Here is a 25,214-nt window from a genome sequence, read left to right as displayed (position 1 = left end):
CTTAGAATAGTGCTTGGCACTTAGTAAACGTGTAACAAAGTACCATAAAAAATGGGGAGGCTGAAGACCAGGATGTGATCTGGAGTTTACCCTTTTCCCCAGCGTTTTCATGCCCTGTATCTGATCCTCCAACAGCCCCGTGAGGCTGGGCAGAGAAGGAAATGTTCGTCCCCATTTAGTAGATGGGGAAACTGAGGTCAGAAACAATTAAAGTGAGAAGCAGCGTGGCTCAGTGGAAAGAGCCTGGGCTTGGGAGTCAGCGGTCATGGGTTCGAATGCCGGCTCCACCACTTGTCAGCTGTGCAACTGTGGGCAAGTCACTTAACTTCTCTGTGCCTCAGTTACCTCATCTGTAAAATGGGGATTAACTGTGAGCCTCACATGGGACAACCTGATTAGCCTGTATCTACCCCATTGCTTAGAAGAGTGTTCTGCACATAGTAAGCGCTTAACAAATGCCAACATTATTATTATTAAAGGTCTTGCCCAAGGTCACAAAGCACAGATGGTGGCAGAGATGGGACAAGACCTCTGGCCTCCTCTCCAACAGCCCCATGCTCTTTCCAGTAGAGGTTTCTCAGCCCTACAGAACTTTATAAGACTCAGGCTGCCACAGACCCGAGGCTGGCATCCCCTGTCCCCTCTCCTCAGCGAGTGGAGCCCTCTTGATCCCTTTCTCCCCTTCCTCATGCATTTTGGAGTGAAGCAGTGGGCAGGCACTGCCTTGACTCTCCCCAGGGCCTCTTTTTCCTCCTGCTCCCCAGCATTCGGCCCCTAGTAGGAGCTCAGGCACTGCCCCACTGTGCTCTGGAGACCAGCGGTGGTCCGAACCCGCCGACTCGCCTCCACTCAGGCCTCAAACCCTGAGGAACACAAGATGGCGGGTCCCAGCGTGCCCCACCTTGAGGAGCAGATGCTGATGGCAACATACTCAAATTGACTGAGGGAAGGGACTGATGGTGGCTCAGCAACCAATGGAAGGCCACGGAGGATTTCTGCCAGTGTGACCGTCTGGGGAAGGGGATGTGTAAATGTCCAAAATAAGAATAGGCCAGATTTGAAGGCACCCCATGCTCAGTGCCTGGACACGCAGACATAAGCTGGTATCTCAGTGGAAGGTGTGGGCATAATAATAATAATGGTATTTGTTAAGTGCTTATCATGTGCCAGCGACTGTTCTAAGCGCTGAGGTAGATACAGGGTAAACAGGTTGTCCCATGTGGGGCTCACAATCTTAATCTCCATTTTACAGATGAGGGAATTGAATCACAGATAAGTTAAATGACTTGACCAAAGTCACACAACTGACAAGTGATGGGGTCAGAATTAGAACCCACGACCTCTGACTCCTAAGCCCATGCTCTTTTCACTAAACCACGCTGCTTCTCTTAAAGGTGTTTGTTCTGGAAGGCGCAGTCATTCGGGTGTTTTCTGCGCAATGCTCCACCGGAGAGTGATAGCATTTCTCTCCCCCAACCACAAAGCCCCCAAAAGGTACAGCCGCCCCTCTCATCAACATTTCCTGTGTGACCCATAGCTGAAACTGGAGGTGAAACCACTAGAGATGACAGTAAAATGATGTCGCTTCTTTCCTGGAACCCGACACCCGAACTCCACCATTTCCAACTCTTCCCCCCACCCCACATTCAATCCATCAATGAATCAATGGCATTTATTGAGCATCGAGTGCAAAGCCCTGTACTAAGCACTTGGAAGGGAACGATGGAAGTCAACCCTCGTGTTTTGTTTTTAATAGGATTTGTTAAGTGCTTCTGTGTACCAGGCACTGTTCTAAGCGCTGAGGTAGTTACAGGTTAATCAGGTTGGACACAATCCATGTCCCATGTTTTACAGACGAGATAAGTGGGGCATGTTCCCTGCCCTCAAGGACCTTACCATCTAACCTGGGAGGGAGACAACAAGTATTAACACATATTGGGAGCTGAGAAAAACCAAAACTATTCACCCACCCCCTAAAAGAACTCTCTACTGTAACCTCTCCTTTGTACCATTGCATTCTAAAGCCAATATTGCTTACTACCCTCTCTCGCTTCCAGATAATGCTGCAAAGTTCACCTTGCTTTTGTCTTCTCTCTTGGAACTACTTTGATTGATTTAAATGGAGTAATAAGAGCCCATTTTAATTTAGCATTAGATAATGACCACAGATATAGTTAATGGAGAAAATAACAGATCTCTTTTTGGGTAGCACAAGGAGGTTTTGTGCTGAATAAGATGTGAAAGGTTACCTTGAAAATATAAAATTGTAAACTCCTTGAGGGCTGGTATTATGCCTGATGGGTCTAATTAACTGTTACTATACTAAGGCTTAGAACAGTTTAACAAAGCAAATACCATTAATAATTAACAAATGAATTTCCAGGTCTATTGTATCGTATTCTCCCAAGCACTTAGTATAGTGCTCTGAACACAGTAAGTACTCAGTAAATACCACTGATTGATTGAAGTACTCTGTTTACATACCTATTCAAAAAAAAAAAAAGGTCCCTAACTGCCCTGCAATTATTTGCCTTTCTAATGAGGAATGAAGTGTTGTGTCATTAATCTACTTCCTCCCTAGTTAACACCACTATTCAGCCCTTCCAGAAGCTCACAATCTTTATGTGATCTTTGACTTTTCACGATCTTTCACCTCCCACATTCAGTTCGTTAAATATTTCTGATCTTCCCTCCAGAATGCTTCCCACTTCACCCTTGCAGTCCTCAAGGTGGTTTCAGAGCTCACCACCTCAAGATTAGACTACTACATCAATCAATCAAGCATAATGATTGAGCACTTACTCTGTGCAGAGCACTATATTAAGCATTTGGGAGAGAATACAGTTGATAATAATAGTAATAATGTTGGTATTTAAGTGCTTACTATGTGCCGAGCACTGTTCTAAGCGCTGGAGACACAGCCCCCGCCCTCAAGGAGTTTACAACAAACTCCTTTAAAAAAAAAATGGAATTTGATGAGCACTTACTATGTGCCAGGCACTGTACTAACTGCTGTGATTGAAATTGTCAACTATATGGTGTTTCCAGTGACAGTGTATGGATCCAAAAGCCAGAGAGTGAAAAAGCAGGACAATCGATTATTTTGAAATGTGGTGTTGGAGAAGGCTTTTGCAAATACCATGGACTGCCAGAAAAACAAATGGATTTCAGAGTAAATTAAACCAAAGTGTTTTTTGGAAGGCCAAATAACTCGACTTAGATTAGCATATTTTGGACACATAATCAGGAGGACTAATTCTCTGGAGAAGACACTAATGCTTGGAAAAATCCAGGGAAATCTTGAAAGAGGTAGACCAGCAGTTAGGTGGATAGAAACCATAAGAACGATAATGGAAGAACCATTAGAAAGGTTGCAGATTATGGCAGAGGACAGGATGTTCTGGAGAAAATAAATCCACGGAGTCACTATGAATTGGAAATGACTTGTTGGCACTTAATAATAATAATAATAATAAATTGGGTTGGACACAGTCCATGACCCACATGGCGTTCCCAGTCTTAATTCCCATTTTACAAATGAGGTAACTGAGGCCCAGAAGTATGAAATGACTTGTCTAAGGTCAAATAGTGGATAAGTGGCAGAGCTGGAAATAGAACCTATTTATTGAACACTTACTGTGTGCAGAGCTCTGTATTACACACTTAGGAGATTACAATATAACAGACATTTTTCCTACTCACAAAGACCTTAAAGTTTAGAGGAAGACAGACAATATAAACAGGTAAATTTCAGCTAGTTACACAAGTGCTGTGGGGCTGAGGTTGGGGTGAATACCACCTGGACTGTAACCCACTTGAGGGCAAGAATCGTGTCTACCAACTCTATTGTATGATCCTCTCTCAAGCATTTAGTACAGTGTTCTGTACACTGTAAGGATTCTATAAATATCACTGATTGATTGATGACCCATATTCACTGCTGGAGTCCCCTTTCTCCTCTGCCTCTTTCAGGTGACTGCCAGACCCTCTCTTATTGTACTTCTCTATGATGGAATTCTCCTGTCATCAACAGCTCCAAGCCTCAGTCCAGTCACAAAACCTGTGGGCCAGAAGACCTGTGAGAAGCAATTAATTAAAAGTTAGTAATAATAACAATAATGTTGGTATTTGTTAAGCGCTTACTATGTGCAGAGCACTGTTCTAAGCGCTGGGGTAGACACAGGGGAATCGGGTTGTCCCACATGGGGCTCACAGTCTTAATCCCCATTTTACAGATGAGGTAACTGAAGCACAGAGAGGTTAAGTGACTTGCCCACAGTCACACAGCTGACAAGTGGCAGAGCCGGGATTTGAACTCATGACCTCTGACTCCAAAGCCCGTGCTTTTTCCACTGAGCCACGCTGTAGTTTGCACAGCACTCCTGACATTCACTCACCCCTGCCAGTCATATTTCTACTGGGACATTGTGTGAAACAGACAAGAAGGTGGACAGGGCTGCAACCCATTGGGAAGGGCAAGAATTTGATAGATTAAATTCGTTTTCAGCCAAAATGTCTGCTTCAGAATACCAATGTCGGGCCAATATGCTATAGACCAACAGGGAGTAGCCTTAGTAGCCAGTGTCCCCATGTTAGCCAGCAATTTTCAGGATTCCTGCCCCGGCTGCCTATCATAAAAGATGCCTCCTTTTGTTATTTTTTTAAATGGTATTTGATAAGTGCTTACTATGTGCCTGGCACTGTACCATACTCCGGGGTAGATATCTAATAATGAGGTTTAACACAGTCCCTTATCTCATTCAGGGCTCTCAGTCTAAGGAGGAGGGAGTAGGATTTAATCTCTACAGATGAGGGAATGGAGGCGCAGAGAAGTTAAGTGACTTGCTCAAGATCACATAGCAGATAAGTGGCAGAGCCGGCAATAGAATTTAGTACCTGTGACTCAATTATATTTACTGAGCACTTACTGTGTACACAGCACTATACTAAGCACTTGGGAGAGTACAAAACAACAACAAACAGACACATTCCCTACCCACAATGAGTTCACAGCCTAGAGAAGGAGTCAGACATTAATATAAATAAATAAATTAGAGGCCCACCGAGGCCCATTGCTCTATCCAGTAGACTACATTACTTCCCTAGGTGATTCTTCACTAGTAAACTTTCACCACTTGTAGAATAGTCACAGTAGACATTCCTTCTTCTGGATGTTTCTCTGTATCTCACACACACACATACACTAATGTAGTGAAGTGTGGGTTTGATCTTGGGAAGGGTAAGGGTGTGTGTGTAAAAGCATATACACACACATCACTAGATGCTTATAAATACAGTTGTCCATACTCAAAGATGACACCACTAAACATATATCTTTAACTGAACATTGTACTCCAAAAGGATACCACTGACTCAATTTTCCCTATGGGTGCAGGCCGGAAAAATCCAATGAGGGACCCATAATCCAACTGCCCTAGGTCATGCAGGGCTATCTGAGGCAAATCACCAATTTTCAGCTAGGATGTGCCACTGGCTGAGGTTTTGTTTTTATCTCCACTCGAACAATCTCTTCCACATTCAATCAATCAGTAGAATTTATTGAGTGCTTAGTTTGGGCAGAGCCCTGTAGAAAACACTTGGGAGACTACAAGAGAACTGGAAGATGTGATCCCTGTCCTCAAGGAGTTTATGGCCTAGCAGGGTAGACAGACACTGAAATAAATTACTGGTGGGGGAAGCAACAGAGTTTAAAGATGTAAATGTAAGGATTGTGGGGTGAGAGCTGGGAGTTGAGCTGGGGGTGACTCTTGACCATAGATGACAGAGTGTGGGGAATAGGGGAGATATATGAGAGATTAGTCAGAGGAGGCTTTCTGGAAGCAATGAGATTTTTGAGCTGAACTTTGAAGATGGAAAGAGCAGTGGTCTACGGGGGAAGGGGGTTCCCGTTAGAGGGGTAGGCGTAAGCAAAGGAACAATAATGAGAGAGACAAGATGGAGGCACAGAGAATCGGTTCGTATTAGAAGAGCCATATAGTTTCAATTTGGTTAATCAAGTAGTGGAAGCAGTCTGACCTAGTGGAAAGAGCATGGGACTGGGAGCCAGAGGACCTGGATTCTAACCCTGCCTCTGCCACTTGCCTGCTATGTGGCCTTGGGCAAGTCATTTCACTTCTCTGTGCCTCAGTTTCCTCAACTGTAAAATGGGGATTCAATACCTGTTCTCCCTCCTACTTGACTGTGAGCCCCATGTGGATCAGGGACTGTATCCACCCTGATTACGATGTATCTACCCCAGCGCTTAGAACGGTGCTTGACACATAGTAAGTGCTCAGCAAATACCATAAAAAAGTGGCATTTTTTCATCGGGGCAAGGGATGGGAGAGGTGGGGCAACTGGGGATTTATGGAAGGAGTCATAAGTCAAAAAGTGCGGTCAGGACAGTTTTGCAGGGAGGAGGTGTTGGGGGTGGGAGATGGCAAGTGAGGGGAGATGTGTTCAGAGAGTTGTTGAGGTTAGAGATTGCTCCATGATTAGAGATGATGATAGCAAATGTGCATTCAAATTGGTGAGTGGGTAAGGTGGGAAAAAAAATTGTTCATGCATCATCTAAGCACTACTAAAGCCTGCCCTATCCCACTCATTTAATAGAATTTATTCAGCGCTTACTATGTGCAGAGCACTGTACTCATATCACTTAGGTACCTATCTTTATACTTTTATGTTTGCTCCTTATTTAAAGGTATTTTAGTATTTCACTCACCTAATACAATATAAATTCCATGATGTCTACTAATTCTACTATTCTCTAAGAGCTTAGTACGGTGCTTACTACCCAGTAAATGCTCAATGATGAGAAGCAGCATGACACAGTGGAAAGAGCATGGCATGGAAGTCAGAGGACCTGTGTTTTAATTAATTCTGGCTCTGCCACTTACCTGCGGTATAACCTTGAGCAAGTCATGTAACTTTTCTGTGCCTCAGTTTCCTCATTTATGAAATGTGTGTTCAATATCTGTTCTACCTCCTACTTGGACTGTGAGCTCCATGAGGCACTTGATGATCTTGTTATCTACATTTAGCATTTAATACAGTGCTTGACACATAGTAAGTACTTGCAAATTGTGGCTCAGTGGAAAGAGCACGGGCTTTGGAGTCAGAGGTCATGGGTTCAAATTCCAGCTGGGCCACTTGTCAGCTGTGTGACTGTGGGCAAGTCACTTAACTTCTCGGTACCTCAGTTATCTGTAAAATGGGGATTAAGACTGTAAGCCCCACGTGGGAAAACCTGATTCCCCTGTGTCTACCCCAGTGCTTAGAACAGTGCTCGGCACATAGTAAGTGCTTAACAAATACCATCATTATTATTATTATTATTATTAAATATCACAGTTATGATGGTGATGATAATGACAATGACTGTATAATTACAATATTTCCTTTGTCCTTGCTTGGGATTTTTTTGGTTATCCTGCTCCAGTCCATTCTCACACATCTCGCCCAGGGCGGTTGAGTTGCCATGTACATTGCTTTAACAATAATAATAATGGTGTTTGTTAAGCACTTATTATATGTCGGGCACTTTACTAAGCAGTAGGGTTGATACAAGATAATCAGGTTGTATACAGTCCTTATCCCAATGCTAGGAGACTGACTTCAATCTATGAAATAATTTATCAGTGATTAATCTCACTCCACCACAACCTGTACGCCTACAGATTGCCTTTTGTGGCAATCACTTAATCATTTAACGCTTACTCTGTGCAGAACACCATACTAAATGCTCGGGAGAGTACACTGTAACAATATAACAGACATGCTTCCTACCCAATCAATCAACCAATATATTGTACTCTCCCAAATGCTTAGAACAGTGTTCTGCACATAGTAAGCACTCAATAAATATCATTGATGAATTGATTGAATGGTATTTATTGATTGCTTAAATACAGAGCTCCGTACTAAGTGCTTGGGAGTGTACAAGAATTAGCAGACACTTTCCCTGCCCATAATAAGTTTATAGTCTACAGGGAGAGATAGACATTAATATAAAATGAAAAATAACGGATATCTAAGTGCCAAAACGCTGGGGGGAGAAGGAAGAGAAAAGGGAGCAAATCAGAATGATGCAGAAGGGAGTGGGAGAAAAGGAAATGAGGGCTAAGTCAGGGAAGGCCTCTTGGAGGAGATGTGCCTTGAATAAGACTTTGAAGTGGGGGAGACTGATCGTCTGTCAGATAAGAGGGAGGGAGCTCCAAGCCAGAGGCAGGATGTGAGTGAGAGGTCCGCGGCTAGATAGAGGAGATTGAGGTATATTGCGTATGTTGGCAATAGAGGACAGAAGTGTGTGGATTGCACTGTAGTAGGGAAGCAGCAAGGTTATGTAGGTGGGCTACTGTGTTTGAGTGCTTTAAAGCCAGTGGTGAAGAGTTTCTGTTTGATGTAGGGGTGGATGGGCAACCGCTGGAGGTCTTGAGGAGTGGGGAAACTTGTACTTAATGTTTTTGCAGAAAAATGATCCGGGCAGCAGGGTGAAGTAAGGACTGGAGTGGGGCTAGACAGGAGACAGGGAGGTCAGCAAACAGGTTGATTCAGTAATGAAGGTAGGTTAGAACAAGTTACCTGCAGCTCCTGATGCTGGTCTCATTTCTCCCTGTTGCTGTCACAGTTTTCCCACAGCCTCTGCTCTAAGAGTTTCCTCCATTTCTGTTTGCTGCATGGTCAACTTGGTCTGTCTTCTGCTACAGTCTCCCGGCTGTCCTATACTAGGCCATGTATTTTTGTGGGTTTGATTTGGTGTCTCCATAATATTGATGGTTTCTGACTGACCTATTGTAGATAGGACAACGGTGGGCAGAGAGAAGTCGAGTAGCAGTGTTGCGTGGCCCATTGAGCACTACCGAGGGTGGTGACCTTGGGCGAGTCACTTCACTTCGCTGTGCCTCAGTGAGCTCATCTGGAAAATGGGGATTGAGATTGCCAGCCCAATGTGGGAAAGGGACTGTGTTGAACTCAATTTACTTATATCCACCCCAGCACTTAGTACAGTGCCTGGCATAGAGTAAGCGCTTAACAAATACCTCAATTATTACCTCAGAGATTAGAACAGGGCTTGCCCTCACCAGTTGTTGCAGATTTTAAACTCCCTCCTCAGGCCCCCTGGCCCTTTGCTTCCCTCAACCTTTGCCCCTGTTGACCTGGCCACCCACTTCATCAACAAAATTGACACTCTCAGGTGTGATCTTTCCAAAATCTCCCCTGCCCCTCTCCAATCCCTCCCCTCTCCTGTCCCTTCTTCAACTTTCCCATTTTCCCCAGCACTATCTCTAGAGGAAATCTCCTGCCTTGTCTCAAAATCCACCCCCTCCACCTGTGCATCTGACCCCATTCCTTTGCACCTAATCAAAACACTTGTCGCCTCCCTAACTGCCATCTTCACTTGTTCACTCTCCAGTGGCTTCTTCCCCACTGCTTTTAAAAATGCCCATATCTTCCCTATCCTGAAAAAACCTTCCCTTGACCTCATGGCTCCCTCCAGTTATCGCCCCATCTCTCTCCTACTATTTTTCTCCAAAATCTTTAAGTGAGCTGCTTACACCCTCTGCCTCAAGTTACTCTCCTCCAATTCTCTCCTTGATCCCCTCCAATCTGGCTTCCGTCCCCTTCACTCCACAGAAACCACCCTCTCAGAGGTCACCTATGACCTCCTCCTCAGCAAATCCAGCAGCCTCTGCTCCATCCTAATATTTTTCTACCTCTCAGCTGCCTTTGACACTGTCAACCACTCCCTTCTCTGGAAACATATCCAAACTCGGCTTCACTGACACTCTCCTCTCTTGGTTTTCCTCCTATCTCTCTGGCCACTCATTCTCAGTCCCTTTTGTGGGCTGCTCCTCTGCCTTCCATCCCTTAACTGCAGCTGTACCTCCAGGTTCTGTTCTGGGTCCCCTTCTTTTCTCCATCTACACCCACTCCCTTGGAGAACTCATTTGCTCACACAGCTTCAACTATCACCCCTAAGCTGATGACGCCTAAATCTACATCTCCAACCCTGATCTCTCTCCCTCTCTGCAGTTTTGCATTTCCTCCTGCCTTCAAGACGTCTCTATTTGGATGTCCTCCCATCACCCTAAACTTAATATGGCTGAAACCGAACTTCCTATCTTCCCACCCAAACCCAATCCTCCGACTCACTTTTCTATCACTGTTGATGGCACCCCATCCTTCCTGTCTCACAAGCCCATAACCATGGCATCATCCTTGACTCCTCTCTCTCATTCCACCCACACATTCAAGCCAACTCTAAATCGTGTCAGTTCTATCTTCACAACATCGCCAAAATCTGCCCCTTCCTCTCCATTCAAACTGCTCCCACATAATGCAAGCACTTATCCTATCCTTCCTAAATTATTGTATCAACCTCCTTGCTGACCTTCCTGCCTCCTGTCTCTCCACTCCATACTTTATTCTGCTGCCCGAATAATTTTCCTTCAAAAACGTTCAGACCATGTTTCCCCACTTCTCAAGAAACTCCAGTGGTTGCCCATCGCCCTCAGCATCAGGCAAAAACTCTTCACCACAGGCTTTAAAGCACTTAGTAATCTTGCCCCCTCCTCCCTCACCTCTCTACTCTCCTACTACAGCCCAGCCCTCACATTTCAGTCCTCTAACGCTAACTTTCTCACTGTACCTCAAATCTCGTCTATCTCGCCACTGACCTCTCACCCACATCCTACCTCTAGCCTGGAATGCCCTCCCTCATTTCAGACAATCACTCTCCCCCACTTCAAAGTTTTATTGAAGGCACATCTCTTCCAAGAAGCCTTCCCTTACAAAGCCTTCCTCTCCTCTTCTCCCACTCCTTTCTGCACTGCTCTTACTTGCTCCTTCATTCATCCTCCCCACAGCACATATGTATATACCTGTAATTTATTTATCTATTTATTTATATAATTGTCTGTCTCCCCCTCTAGTCTGTGAACTTGTTGTGGGCAGGAATGTGTCTGCTTATTTTTAAACTGTACTCTCCCAAGTGCTTTGCACACAGTAAGCACTCAATAAATTTGATCGAGTGAATGAATATTTGACACATAGAGCTGAACAAATACCATCATCATTATTATTCCACCTCTGGACGGAAGGGAGAAGAGGATTTGGGGGCTCAGGACTGATGCCAATGGGATATGAACTGGAGAGCACAGCACTGTTGCATCTGATAATGATTATTATTATTATTATTACTAGTTCCATAAATACCCCCAGGAGATTGGATGGAGAAAGAGTCTTCTTCCTGTCACATAGTTTCTCCAGTTATATAACGGTGAGAAACTGAGAACCTGGAGGGCTAAAGTTCTAATCTCAGCTCACTCCTTGCCTGCTGTGTGCATTCTTTTCCAGAATTTAGTACAGTGCTTTGCATACCATAAGTACTTAATATGATTATTATTATTACTCCTACTCAACTTATCTGTGTCTCAGTCCCTTCATATGTAAAAGGAGGATTAAATACCTGTTCACCCTCCCACTTAGACTGAGGTCCCCAAGTGGGTCAGGAACTGTGTCTAATCTGATTATCTTGTATCTACCCCAGCGCTTAGCACCGGGCTGGGCATATAGGAAGTGCTTTAAAAATAATCTCAATTATTATTAAATGATTTAGAGTGATGGAAATTAATGGGGGAAGTCTTGTTGTAAGCGGTGGCTTTGGGGCAGGAGGGGAGGGCTTTGAATGTGAGGAAAATTGTGTTGTGTCAGATTTTCCTGGAAGGCCTCTGGGCGTTCCTGAGCCCCGAGGAGAAATAAGGCCATTCATTCATTCAATAGTATTTATTGAGCGCTTACTATGTGCAGAGCGCTGTACTAAGCGCTTGGAATGAACAAGGCTAGGGACACAGGACTGGAATCTCCCCGATTTCTCTTCTTTAAAAGGAAGATCTTTAAATTTTGCTTTATTTCTGCGCGACGGCAGTGGTGGGATGGGGTCATGGGGGTGGTATTCCTCCTCTGGCCACTGGGCGGCAGCACAGACCGCCCGTGGTTGCCCCGGAGCCTTTATTCGGTCGTATTTATTGAGCGCTTACTGTGTGCAGAACACCGTACTGAGTGCTTGGGAAAGTACAGTAAAACACTGAGCTTCCCTCCCCCTGAGCTTCCTTCCTTCCCTCACAGGCTGCCCTGCCGCAGCCCAGCCAGCTCCTGTCTCAGAAGATGGGGAGCTGGGCACCCTCTGGGGGCCAGAGGATCCAGATTCTAATTCTAGTTCCACTTCTTACTTGATGTGTGACCTTGGATATATAATAATGTTGGCATTTGTTAAGCGCTTACTAGGTGCCGAGCACTGTTCTAAGCGCTGGGGGAGATACAGGGTAATCAGGTTGTCCCACGTGAGGCTCACAGTTCATCCCCATTTTACAGATGAGGTCACTGAGGCACAGAGAAGTGAAGTGACTTGCCCACAGTCACACAGCTGACAAGTGGGAGAGACGGGAGTCGAACCCATGACCTCTGACTCCGAAGCCCAGGCTCTTTCCACTAAGCCACGCTGCTTCCCCTAATGTTGGTATTTGTTAAGCGCTTACTATGTGCAGAGCACTGTTCTAAGCTCTGGGGGAGATACAGGGTAATCAGGTTGTCCCACGTGAGGCTCACAGTTAATCCCCATTTTACAGATGAGGTAACTGAGGCACCGAGAAGTTAAGTGACTTGCCCACAGTCACACAGCTGACAAGTGGCAGAGCCAGGAGTCGAACCCATGACCTCTGACTCCGAAGCCCAGGCTCTTTCCCCAACCACGCTGGATATATCACTTAACTTCTCTGGACCTCAGTTTCCCCATCTGTCCTCCCTCCTACTTACACTCCTCAAAAAACTCCAGTGGTTGCCCATCCTCTGCATCAAACAAAAACACCTCACCGTTGGCTTTAAAGCCCTCCATCACCTAGCCCCCTCCTACCTCATCTCGCTACTCTCCTACTGCAACCCAGCCGGCAAACTTGGCTCCTCTAATGCCAACCTTCTCCCTATTCTTCGATCTCATCTATCTCGCTGCTGACCCCTCGCCCACACCCTCCTTCTGGCCTGGAATGCACACCCTCCTCAAATCCAACAGGCAATTACCCTTCCCTCCAACTCTTCAAAGCCTTACTAAAGACACACCTCCTCCAAGAGGCCTTCCCTGACTTAAGATCCCCCCCCTTCCCTCTTCTCCCACTCCCTTCTGTCACCCTGACTTGCTCCCTTTGTTCTTCCCCACTCCCAGCCCCATACCACTTATGCATAACGATCAGTTATTTATATTAATGTCTGTCTTCCCAACTCTAGACTGTAGAGCTCACTGTGGGCAGAGAATGTGTCTGTTTATTGTTGTATTGTCCTATCCCAACCTCTTACTGCAGTGTTCATCATACAGTTAGCGCTCAATAAATGCAGAAATGAATGAATGAGGCGGGGACATTCTGGGAAAGAGATGAGAACATTCTGGGAGGAGGCGGGGACATTCCGAGTAGGATGCAGGGAACACTTTGAGGAGGAGGCGAGAACGCTCTGGGGAGGAGACAGGGACACTGAGAAAGAGGGCAATTTGAAACAGCTATGTCTGCACCCATTCCCCTCCTCTCCTTCCTTCCAACTTTCCTTTTTATCAATACTAATAATAATGGTATTTAAGCAGTTACTATGTGCAAAACACTATTCTAAGTGCTGGGATAGGTACAAGGTAATCAGGTTGGATTTAGTCCCTGTCCCACATGAAGCTCCCACTCTAGATCTCCATTTTACAGATGAGGTAACTGAGGCACAGAGAAGTGAAGTGACTTGCCCGAGGTCACACAGCAGACCAGTGGCAGAGCCAGGATGAAGACACCCGTCCTCTGACTCCCAGGCCCATGCTCTTTCCACTAGGCCATGCTGCTTCTCAATAATCATGATAATAAAGATGGGGGGGTATTTGTTAAGGGATTATTTTGTGCTGAATGCTGGGTAGATATAAATTAACCCAATCAGTCCCTGTTTTACACGAGGCTCACTAAGTGAGGAGGAAGACCAGGTATTCAATCCCCATTTTACAAAAGAGGAAACTGAGCCATAGAAAAAGTGAAGTGATTTGTCCAAGGTCCTGCAGCAGGCAAGTGATAGAGCTGGGATTAGAACTCAAGTTCTCTGACTTCCAGGCCCATGGCCTTTCCCCTAGGCCACACTGCTTCTACTTGTCTTTGTGCATTTACTAAGTGCTTGGGAGAGAATAATAGAGTAAGTAGACATGATCCCTGTCCTTGAGTTTACAATCTAGTGGAGGAGACAGAAACTAAAATAAATTGCAGGTAGGAAAAGCAAGTGCCAAGGAATGTTTGGAGATTTATATCTGTTCATATCTTTTTTGGTGCATACTTGTTTATGTTTCCTTTAAGAACGCACGTACGTGCTTGTTTGTGTAAAGGTGTGTTTTTGTATGTGACTATGGATGCATCAGTGTCTCAGCATGAGTTTGGGAATGTGTGCCTATGATTGTGTGTTTAGATTTCTGTCTGGGCATTTGTTTTCATATAAGTATTCCTTCTGGTATCCGTGCTTGGGTGTGTGCAGGTGTTGATGACAGTGTTCACTTAAGTGAACTTCGCTCCTATGCTCGAGCTGCTGAGCGCTGCTGGCGAAAGTCCAAGCACCAAGCCGACCTCACACACTTCAAATTTATCCTTTCCTGCCTTAACTCTGCCCTCTCCTCCGCCAGGCAAAGCTTCTTCTCCTCCCTCATCGACACCCATGCCCGTCACCCCCCGCCGATTGTTCCGGACCTTTAACTCTCTCCTTAGGGCCCCTGTTCCTCCCCCTCCCCCATCTCTCACCCCTAATGATCTGGCCACCTATTTCCTCACGAAAATCAACACGATCAGGTCTGAGCTCCCCAAAGTCACCCCTCCGCCTCTCCCCTCCCCCCCAACAACCCCCTCCCCTACTTTCCCATCCTTCCCTGCAGTATCCTCAGAGGAGATCTCCTCCCTCCTCGCAAGTGCCACCCCCTCCACCTGCGCCTCGGACCCCATTCCCTCTCACCTTCTTAAAACCATCGCCCCTGCCCTCCTCCCTTCCTTAACTTCTATTTTTAACCACTCAATCTCCAAGGGCTCCTTCCCCTCTGCCTTCAAACATGCCCACGTCTCCCCCATCCTAAAAAAAACCCGCTCTTGACCCCACTTCCCCCTCCAGTTATCGTCCTATCTCCCTACTACCCTTCCTTTCCAAAATCTTAGAACGAGTCGTCTACAATCGATGCCTAGAATTCCTTAACTCCCATTCTCTCCTAGACCCCCTCCGATCTGGCTTCCGTCCCCTCCACTCTACTGAGACTGCTCTCTCTAAGGTCACCCATGACCTCCTTCTTGCCAAATCCAATGGCTCCTACTCCATTCTGATCCTCCTTGACCTCTCTGCTGCCTTTGACACTGTCGACCATCCCCTCCTCCTCCATACCTTATCTCACCTTGGCTTCACGGACTCTGTCCTCTCCTGGTTCTCCTCTTACCTCTCTGGCCGATCATTCTCGGTCTCCTACGCTGGAGCCTCCTCCCCCTCCCATCCTTTAACTGTTGGAGTTCCTCAAGGGTCAGTTCTTGGCCCTCTTCTGTTCTCCATTTACACTCACTCCCTCGGTGAACTCATCCGCTCTCACGGCCTTGACTACCATCTCTACGCAGATGACACGCAGATCTACATCTCCGCCCCTGTCCTCTCCCCCTCCCTTCAGGCTCGCATCTCCTCCCGCCTCCGGGACGTCTCCACCTGGATGTCGGCCTGCCACCTAAAACTCAACATGAGCAAGACTGAGCTCCTCATCTTCCCTCCCAAGCCCGGTCCGCTCCCAGACTTCTCCATCACCGTGGATGGCACGACCATCCTTCCCATCCCGCAGGCCCGCAATCTCGGTGTCATCCTTGACTCGTCCCTCTCGTTCACCCCACACATCCTATCCGTTACCAAGACCTGCCGGTTTCACCTCTACAATATCGCCAAGATCCGCCCTTTCCTCTCCACCCAAACGGCTACCTTACTATTACGGGCTCTCGTTATATCCCGGCTAGACTACTGTGTCAGCCTTCTCTCTGACCTCCCTTCCTCCTCTCTCGCCCCGCTCCGGTCTATTCTTCACTCCGCTGCCCGGCTCATCTTCCTGCAGAAACGATCTGGGCATGTCACTCCCCTTCTTAAACAACTCCAGTGGTTGCCTATCGACCTCCGCTCCAAACAAAAACTCCTCACTCTAGGCTTCAAGGCTCTCCATCACCTTGCCCCTTCCTACCTCTCCTCCCTTCTCTCTTTCTACCGCCCACCCTGCACGCTCCGCTCCTCTGCCGCCCACCTCCTCGCCGTCCCTCGGTCTCGCCTATCCCGCCGTCGACCCCTGGGTCACGTCCTCCCGCGGTCCTGGAACGCCCTCCCTCCTCACCTCCGCCAAACTGATTCTCTTTCCCTCTTCAAAACCTTACTTAAAAATCACCTCCTCCTAGAGACGTTCCCAGACTGAGCTCCTCTTCCCCCTCTACTCCCTCTGCCATCCCCCCTTTACCTCTCCGCAGCTAAAGCCTCATTTTCCCCTTTTCCCTCTGCTCCTCCACCTCTCCCTTCCCATCCCCACAGCACTGTACTCGTCCGCTCGACTGTATATATTTTCGTTACCCTATTTATTTTGTTAATGAATTGTACATCGCCTTGATTCTATTTATTTGCCATTGTTTTTACGAGATGTTCTTCCCCTTGACGCTGTTTAGTGCCATTGTTCTTGTCTGTCCGTCTCCCCCGATTAGACTGTAAGCCCATCAAACGGCAGGGACTGTCTCTATCTGTTGCCGACTTGTTCATCCCAAGCGCTTAGTACAGTGCTCTGCACATAGTAAGCGCTCAATAAATACTATTGAATGAATGAATGAAAGTGGCAGTGGAGCGTGGGGATGCATGCCATTTTGGGGGTTTTATGGTATTTGTTAAGCACTAACTATGTACCAGGCACTGTACTAAGCACTGGGGTAGGTACAAACTAATCAGGTTGGACACAGTCCTTGTCTCACATGGGGCTCACAGTCTTAATCCCCATTTTACAGATGAGGTAACTGAGGTACAGAGAAGTGAAGTGACTTGCCCCAGGTCATTGAGCAGATCAGTAGCAGAGCTGGGATTAGAACTCTGGTCCTTCTGACACCCAAACCCATGCTCTATCTACTAGGGGATGGAGGGAGGAAAGAAGGACTGTGGGAGACAGGAAGTTGGAGGGGGGAAAGGGGGCGGAAGGGAAATTGTATAATATGAGGAGGGAGGACGTTCCAGGCCAGAGGCGGGACATGTGTGAGAGGTCAATGGCAAGACAGACGAGATGGAGGCACAGTGAGATGGTTAGCATTAGAGGAGCGAAGTATGCGGGCTGGGTTGTAGTAGGAGAATAATGAGGTGAGGTAGAGGCGGCAAGGTGTTAGAGGGCTTTAAAGCCAATGGCGAGGAGTTTTTGTTTGTTGCCGAGGTGTCTGTGCAAGCACTGGAGTTTCTTGAGGAGTGAGGAAACAGGGCCTGAATGTTTTGTAGAAAAATTATCCACTGGCTTTCTGAAAAGGGACCTCTCAATGAGGCCTTGGGAGCAAAATGGGATCTAATAGCAAGAGAGTTGGGAGAAGGAAATAGGAATCCGAGGACATGAGTTCACACTTTCGTCTGTGCTACTTCCCCACCTCAGGCTTACACCTGCTCTAGCTGCCTGGGGTCTTCTCCTTTTGGGGATCTCAGCTTTGAGCAGACCCTGGGGAAGGCCTCGGCAGCAATAGGAGCAGCTGTCCCCCTTCCGCACCTCCACCAAAAGTGGGACTCGACCAAGCAGCTGCACGGTTAAAAGGCAACTCCGGACAAACGGGCCAAAGGGTTTCGGCTTCCCCAAGGACTACTCGGGCCCAAGTTCTGCCAGGGTTGGCATTGCCGGCACAGCCCAGAAGGTGTTCCCACTGAGCAAGAAAGGTGGGAAGCTGCTGTGACCCTCTGGACTGTCAACGTTTTCATTTTCATTTCATTCCTTCAATCGTACTTATTGATCACTTATTGTGTGCATAGCACTGTATTAAGCACTTGGGAGAGTACAGCACCCCTTTGGACTGTAAACTTGTTTTCATTTTATTCCTTCGGTCGTTATTTATTGAGGGCTTAGTCTGTGCAAAGCAGTGTACAGTGCAAAGCAGTGCAAAGCACTTGGCCTCCATACCTTATCTCACCTTGGCTTCATGGACTCCGTCCTCTCCCGGTTCTCCTCTCACCTCTCTGGCCGGTCATTCTCGGTCTCCTTCGCCGGCGCCTCCTCCCCCTCCCATCCTTTAACTGTTGGAGTTCCTCAAGGGTCAGTTCTCGGCCCTCTTCTGTTCTCCATTTACACTCACTCCCTCGGTGAACTCATTCGCTCTCACGGCTTTGACTACCATCTCTACGCAGATGACACGCAGATCTACATCTCCGCCCCTGTCCTCTCCCCCTCCCTTCGGGCTCGCATCTCCTCCCGCCTCCGGGACGTCTCCGCCTGGATGTCGGCCCGCCACCTAAAACTCAACATAAGCGAGACTGAGCTCCTCATCTTCCCTCCCGAGCCCGGTCCTCTCCCAGACTTCTCTATCACCGTGGATGGCACGACCATCCTTCCCGTCTCTCGGGCCCGCGATCTCGGTGTCATCCTCGACTCGTCTCTCTCGTTCACCCCACACATCCTATCTGTTACCGAGACCTGCCGGTTTCACCTTTACAATATCGCCAAGATCCGCCCTTTCCTCTCCACCCAAACGGCTACCTTACCGCTACGGGCTCTTGTTATATCCCGGCTAGACTACCGTGTCAGCCTTCTCTCTGATCTCCCTTCCTCCTCTCTCGCCCCGCTCCGGTCTGTTCTTCACTCCGCTGCCCGGCTCATCTTCCCGCAGAAACGATCTGGGCCTGTCACTCCCCTTCTTAAACAACTCCAGTGGTTGCCTATCGACCTCCGCTCCAAACAAAAACTCCTCACTCTAGGCTTCGAGGCTCTACATCACCTTGCCCCTTCCTACCTCTCCCCCTTCTCTCTTTCTACTGCCCACCCCGCAGGCTCTGCTCCTCTGCCGCCCACCTCCTCGCCGTCCCTCGGCCTCGCCCATGCCACCGTCGACCCCTGGGCCACGTCCTCCCACGGTCCTGGAACGCCCTCCCTCCTCACCTCCGCCAAACTGATTCTCTTCCCCTCTTCAAAACCCAACTTAAAACTCACCTCCTCCAAGAGGCCTTCCCAGACTGAGCTCCTCTTCTCCCTCTACTCGCAGCTTAACCCTCTTTTCCCCCCATTTCCGTCTGCTCCTCCCCCTCTCCCTTCCCATCCCCTCAGCACTGTACTCATCCGCTCAACTGTATATATTTTCATTACCCTATTTATTTTGTTAATGCAATGTACAACGCCTCGATTCTATTTAGTTGCCATTGTTTTTACGAGATGTTCTTCCCCTTGACTCTATTTATCGCCATCGTTCTCGTCCGTCCGTCTCCCCCGATTAGACTGTGCGCCCGTCAAAGGGCAGAGACTGTCTCTATCTGTTGCCGACTTGTCCATTCCAAGCTCTTAGTACAGTGCTCTGCACATAGTAAGCGCTCAATAAATACTAATGAATGAATGAATGGGAGAGAACAGGATAACAATAAACAGACACATTCCATCCCCACAACTAGCTTACAGTCTAGAAGGAGAAATAGACATTAATCTAAACAAATAAATTCTTGTGGGCAGGGAATATACATACCAACTCTGTTATATTGTGCTCTCCCAAGAGCTTAGGACAGTGCTCTGCACAGAGTAACCACTCAGGCACTTGCTGAGTTTGACCTTTGGTCTTCAGTGAACGACACTGTGAGTTGATCACTATAAGCTCGTTATAGGAAGGGAACGTGTCTGCTAATTCTATTGATTGTACTCTCTCAAACTCTTAGTATAGTTCTCTGCCCATAGTAGGCCTCAATGATGAATGATATCATTCATCCTTCATTCATCCGCCCTCCCTTCCCCACAGCACATATGTATATATCTGTAATTTATTTATTTATTTCATTCGTATTAATGTCTGTCTCCCTCTCTAGACTGTGAGCTCTTTATGGGCTGGGAATGTGTCTGATGTTATAGTGTGCTCTACCAAGCCTTTAGTACAGTGCTTTGCACACAGTAATTTCTCAATACGATTATTATTATGATTACTGATTGATTTTATTCCATCATTCAGTCACCTGTGGAGAGGTAATAAGCTGAAGTGGCTAGATGGTGCCTATAGTGGGTGTTTTCTCCTCCATTCTCTATTCTGAGGCAGAGGGGACCCTGTGGTCACAATGGATTTTGTCCTGCAACTAGAGTGCATACCTTCTGTTGGCACCCTCTCTTTCTCATCCAAGTGAACGTTGGTAGAAGTGAGTGCTGAGAAGTGGGAATCCATCCTTCTCGTCTCCTAACTGTGCTTTCTGTGTACCAGGTCTCCCGACAGAATTTCCAATAATATTAACTGTGTTATTTGTTAAACACTTATTATGAGCCAAGTTCTGTATTAAGCACTGGGGTAGAAACAAGATCATCTGGATGGGCACAGTCCCTATTCTACATGGGGCTCACAATTTAAATAGGAGAGAAAACAGATATTTAATCCCCATTGCTCAGAACCTAAAACTGGAGTCAGGAGAGCTGGATTTTAAACATGGCAGAGTTATCTGCCTGCTATGTGACCTGGGGTAAATCACTTAACTTCTCTGGGCCTCAGTTTCATCGTATGTAAAATGCTCTCCTCTCTTAGACTGTGAACCCCATGTGGAACAGGGACTGTGTCTGATCTGATTGTAGAGTATATGCCCCAGCGCTCAGCACGGTGTTTGGCACATAGTAAAACACATAAATCCCACAAGTATTATTATTGATGTTGTTATTGCTATTAATATTAACTCTCAACGACCTGGACTGACCACTTAGAGCCATTAACCTGGGCAGCAGCTGGTTGTTACATGGACATTTACAGTGGGGATGCAAACGACAGCAAGGGAAACCAAACTAGCCACCCTTAACCTTGTCCCAGGTGCCACCATTATGCGGAGACGGGCACACAACAACACAGTCCGTGTATCTGATCCTTCTGCGATTCTTTCAGAGACGGGGAAAACCTAGGGATCTCTGGGAAGGTTTCCATATCACCTCCAGCATATTAGGACAAAAGACCCGGAGGAGACAGACTGAGTTGGCATTTCCCCATCGGCAAGAGAGTTTCCCTGGGCAGGGAAAGTGACTGCCAATTTTGTTGCACTGTACTCTCCCAAGTGCTTAGTACAGTGGTCCGCACACAGTAAGTGCTCAATAAATACCCCTGATTGCTCGCATGGCGGGGGACGCTGGTGGGGCTGGGAATGGCGATGCTTTAACTGGCCACCCGGGGACAGCACCAAACCACTGGAGAAATTCACCAACTAGCAGGATGGCTGTTCATTAAGAAGCACTTCTTTGCACCTCAGTTTTCCCCTCTGTAAAAAATAGCTATGATCATTTCTACAGCTTCCCAGCTTCCAAAGATGTAAATGCTTCTATCACATCCATGAGAAGCATCCATGAGAAGGAGTCAGGAGGACATGGGTTCTAATCCCCGATTCACCACTTGTCTGCTGTGTGACCTTGGGCAAGTCATTTCAATTCCTCTGAGCCTCAGTTATCCTATCTGTAAAATGGGGATTCAGACTGTGAGCCCCAGGTGACAGGGACCATGTCCTACCTGATAAGCTTCTATCTATCCCAGTGCTTGGTAGAATGCTTACTCCAATGGGGCTTGAAACTATCTCCTCAATACTCCCAACCTCTGAGCCCCGCCTCCTTGGCTAGAAGGGCAGCCAGAGCGTATTTTCTAAGGAGGCTTCAACTCTCCTTATCTGACCTGGTGTCCAGGCCACTGCCAAGAATGTGGAATAAGGGTCAGGGTTGGTGCTGTAGCTGAGCCAGGCTGATGCCACCTGCCTCTCTCGGGCTCTGTTTCCTGTCACTGTTGGGTCAGTCAATCGTATTTATTGAGCCCTTATTGTGTGCAGAGCACTGTACTAAGTACTTAGGAGAGTACAATATAACACTGGTGGATATGGTGGGCAGAAAGTGAGTTTGAAAAATTAAAGTGGTAGAGAAAGTCAAGGGATTAAGACCACATCTTCTCCAAGAGGCCTGCCCAAATGAAGCCCTCTTTTTCCGATTCCATCTCCCGCACTTGGATCCACACCCTTTGGGAACTTGGTATTCAACCCACCCTCAGTCCCACAGCACTTATGTACATGTCCATAACTTATTTATTTATATTAACTTCTGTCTCCCCCTCTAGACTGTAATCTCGTTGTGGGCAGAGGACCTAACAAGTCTGTTATATTGTACTCTTCCAAGAGCTTAGTACAGTGCTCTGCACACAGTAAGCACTCGATAAATGATTGATTGCTTCACTGTCAAGCCTGGAAGGAGAAGCAGTAGACCTCTGGAAGCATGGGGTTGGGGAGTGGGGGGCAAGTCCCTGACTCTACCAGTGAACCAGAACTACCTAGCCCTCATCTGCTGGGCCACAGGAATACCCCATCCTGATTGAACTCTCAGGAGCATGTCTGGAGGGCAGAGGACTCCGGCCTGCCTAGCCAGAGAGACTAAGAACAGGGATCCGGAAGAGTCCGATGGATCCCACCCAGTGAGGTTGCCTCTCATTTTGGGTTCCCCTTGGCGTTGCTGCTGTGTTTGCTTGCAACCATCCTAACCAACAGAAGAGGTTAGGAGTCTTACAGGAATGCAGGGACTTAGCCTCCCTTCAGTTCCCCGAGGTGCATCAGGAGGCATATGATTAGGAGACACAGAAAAGTCTCTGGTGGAAGATTTAATATTAATAATAATAATAACAATAAATAATAGAACTCTTAAGTTCTTACTTGGGCCAAGCACTGTTCTAAGCACTGAGGCTGATACAAGTTAATCTAGTTGGACACAGTCCCTATCCCATGTGGGGCTCACACTCTTAATCCCCATTTTGCAGATGAGGTAACTGAGGCCCAGAGAAGTTAAAAGACTTGCCCAAGGTCATACAGCAGACATGTGGCAGAGTTGGACTTGCCCTGCCACCAGGCACAAGGAGAGGGGATTCCATTCCAGTTTTAGAGGGAATTTCTCCTAGACCGTAAGCTCATTATGGGCAGGGAACGTATCTAACAACTCTGTTGTACTGTACTTTCCCAAGTGCTTAGTACAGTGCTCTGTAAATTGTAAGGGCTCAATAAATACCAATGATTCATCAAATGATCCATGAATCTCTGATACCTGAAAAAACGCCAAAGTCACACTCCACGGGTCTGTCCTTTTCTAGGAAGGGAAGAGGCCTTAATGCTATCACCAGTTGAATAGTCAGTCATCAGTGAATTTAAAACCAGTCTACCCACCCTCCCACGTACCTACCCTCTCTCCTTCTGGATCTGCAGGGTTGTGTTTTGTTTTTTATTTGCTTGCTTTTTATGGAATCTGTTAAGCTCTTACTGTGTGCCAGGCACTGTACTAAGCACTTGGGTAGATACAAGATAATCGGGTTGGACTCGGTCCCTGTCCTACATAAGGCTCACAGTTTTAATCCCCATTTTACAAATGAGGTAACAGGCCCAGAGAAGTTAAGTGACTTACCCAGGTCACATAGCAGACAAGTGGCAGAGCTGGGATTAGAACCCAAATCCTCTGATCCCCAGTATAGTGGTCTAACCATTAGACCGTTAAGATTCCTCTCTCACGGTCCTCCAGAAGATGCAGCTCAGGGCCAGAAGGCGGTCCAGCTCCCTGGGAGGGTTGGTATTCATCCACTTCCTCAGGAACGCCAGTTACTTCACTGGGAGACAGGGATGGCTGTTCTCATTTAGTGTCCTTATGTTCCCTGCCGCTCCCAGATTCACCCCCAGGACACAGGCACCCCACTCTTTGCCTGGAGACATTAAGGCCATGACACTTCCCCTACCACTCCCCTAACAGTTAATTATTTAAGAGTTCATCATCCCCTCCTAGACTATTCATTCATTCGTATTTATTGAGCACTTACAGTGTGCAGATCACTGTACTAAGTGTTTATTATTGTATTGAACTCTCTCAAACTGACACATTCCCTGCTGTAAACTCTTAGAGAACAGGGATTGTGTCTTCTAACAGTTCAAACTGTGGGTCAACAGTGCTCAGGATGCTGCAAAAAATCAGTTAGTCCTGGACCCACAGGGACTGCTTATTGCACGGATGGGTCTTCCTGCCTCCTGCCCACAATCACAAGAGAAAAACCTATCTTCCCATTAAACCACTAAGCAGGTTGTGATGATTTGTGACCAAGAAGAGGTGCTCAAATTGCTTATTACAGTGCCTGGAACAGAGTCAGCACTTAAGATACCATTTTAAAAAATGTTTCGAGGAGCCTGAGAACTGTCTTTCAAGTTTTATTTATTTTAACATAATTTAATTTTTTCTTTTATGTAATTTATTGTTGTCTGTGACTCATTCTTATTATTCTGTGTTTCTGTCTTCTCCCACTAAGGCTCATTAAAATCATTAGAAGGCAGGGAATATAAATCTAGCTTCCACTGTAATCTCCCAAGCAATTAATACAGTTCTTTGCACTTGACCCTGAAAGAATATTATTGAGCCCCATGTGAAGACAAGGACCAGTGTGAATTTAGTCTCTTGTATTTATCTCAGTGCTTAGCACAGTACTTGGTACATAAGCAAATTCATTAATTATCTGCCTATGGCAGTTTGGCAAAGTTACAACATTTTCAGATCAGTGTTATCTACTGAGCGCTTATCGTGCAGAGTACTGTACTAAGCATTTAGGAAAATCCGAGTTGGTAGACACGATTCCTCCCTTCAAGGAGTTTACAATCTAATGGAGAAGACAAGTAAAATGAGACTATGGATAGATTGTTGGAGAGAGTTCCAAAAGAGGAAAATCAGATAGTATATTCCATACATAAAGCTACAGAATCTATAGGTAAAATAAAACTGAACTGGGTTGCCACGCACACAGCAGAAGGAGGGGGTGGTGACCATCTTGATGAGATTTATAAAATGGATGCCATCTCAAATGTTCCAAGAGGCAGCCATCTTGAGAGGGTCAGAAGGCAAGAAGCCATCCTTGCTGCATGTCATGCCAAAGCAGCTTCTTATCTCTATTACTGTCTGAAGTTGGCCCTGGGAGGAGAGCTCTAAGTAATGGACCTGA

Source organism: Ornithorhynchus anatinus, chromosome 11 (assembly GCF_004115215.2).
Source record: "Ornithorhynchus anatinus isolate Pmale09 chromosome 11, mOrnAna1.pri.v4, whole genome shotgun sequence".
Lineage (NCBI taxonomy): Eukaryota > Metazoa > Chordata > Mammalia > Monotremata > Ornithorhynchidae > Ornithorhynchus > Ornithorhynchus anatinus.
The sequence above is the reverse complement of the archived record's forward strand: the minus strand, read 5'-3'. Positions refer to the sequence as shown.